The sequence below is a fragment of the Triticum dicoccoides genome, chromosome 3B, assembly GCF_002162155.2.
Source record: "Triticum dicoccoides isolate Atlit2015 ecotype Zavitan chromosome 3B, WEW_v2.0, whole genome shotgun sequence".
NCBI lineage: Eukaryota > Viridiplantae > Streptophyta > Magnoliopsida > Poales > Poaceae > Triticum > Triticum dicoccoides.
The window spans coordinates 841,482,631-841,484,090 of record NC_041385.1 but is presented as its reverse complement, the minus strand read 5'-3'; the positions used below and the strand labels follow the sequence as shown (position 1 = coordinate 841,484,090).

The 1,460-nt window shown below is 48.2% G+C and overlaps 1 long non-coding RNA gene across 1 annotated transcript; it reads right to left on the bottom strand.

Moving 5' to 3' along the window:
- Positions 1–209: 209 nt before the first annotated feature.
- On the bottom strand, positions 210–1,454 carry LOC119282601. Its single transcript, XR_005138798.1, has 3 exons — positions 1,326–1,454; positions 650–1,231; positions 210–529 (listed from the first exon to the last, which is right to left on the bottom strand). It is a non-coding gene; the product is annotated as an uncharacterized LOC119282601 (long non-coding RNA).
- Between the last annotated feature and the right edge of the window lie 6 nt (positions 1,455–1,460).

Genomic DNA, 1,460 nt, shown 5'->3' with positions numbered 1-1,460 from the left:
GCTCACCAGCTGCAGGTGTTGTTGACGGCAGGCCTGCTCTGGTCAGCGTCGCTCGCCGAGCAGATCGTGCGCCTTGTGCTGTGAGTGTGACCAAGCTCTTGGTCCGCCTAGCAATGAACAGCCAAAACCTCCCCTGCTTCCAAACCCAATCAACCGCGCGCAATGCTTCAGACAGCAAAAAAGAAAAGCCGGAGCAATGCTGTAGATAACACGAGAGAAATAAATTAACCAAGTGCATGGCATAACGATGCATTGTCGAGTACACATCCGGAAGGAAACAACCAGTTAATTAGCATAGTTCTTGTCCAAATTAAAGGATGATAACAGAAGTTGCAACTCTGGTGTTCAACACTAACTAAAGAGGACGAAACTTGCGACTTGACACACGGCGAGGCGAGGCGAGGTGCACACAGACACAGCCTAGTCGTCGAGCAGACTGAAGCTTGGCCATCTCGCCATCAGACTCTCCTCTGCAGTTTCTTCTTTCTTCTCCCCTCCTTGACAATGCAGGATGCAAACTTGCTGGGTCCTGCACAGCGAAGTAAGGAAACAGGCGATGTGTGAGAAACCGAGGTGCGCAAATAAAATAGTAGCCAGTACTGTATTTCTTATGTTCCAACCAAAACTTGCTGGTTAGCAAAGAACAGACCTGCTGGAGCACAGAACGTACAGCCGTCACTCATCGTCTTCATCCTCCTTCACTTCACGGAAATACGGTTCACGGCATTTAGCTCCCAACTGATCCTTCTTCTTCCTCAACAGCATGAGCACCCGGCTGCCCTCCGGAGCCAATACACCGTCATCACGCATTATCAGCCCCAGATGTCCACTTTCCCTTCCGTGTGCGATAAGTCTCTCAAACGTGCTCCTCTTGTCAATTACTACTAGAGTTTCTGCCTTACCATCGTCGTCCCTAGGTGGCGTGTACACTCCTTTCTGGGCAGAAGTTAACACTAGTTTGGAGTCAAGACCCCAATCCGAAACATCACCCCACGCATAGTGCATGTGGATTTCTCTACCAGGGATGGTGCAGTCTAAGTCCCTTGGTTCTTCCTTCCTTTTAATTCTCTCCTTCACTTCCATGAATATCCATACGACCCGCCTTGCCTCACAAAATACCAACACAGCTTCTAGGAATGCTTTTCCCATTTCCTCGGTGTCTCCAGTACCCGGGTAATAGCCAAGTTTCTCAAAGATGTGGACGAAAGTGGGGCGCCCTCCAAGAAGAGCCCTGCACTTACAAGATCAATGTGTTAAAAAAATACTCCTAGAAGCAGTTGAAGATATGGCAGAACCAAAAGTACGTACTAATGATCCACACTTACCTTTTCTCATGATCACCTTCTATTGGGAGCTTGCTTGCGCCATCTTTGAGAAAGAATGGAAGGGAAAAGTCATCACTACAATAGTACCACTTGGACCATCGATCATATGCAAAGCTTCTTAAACCAACCAGGTAG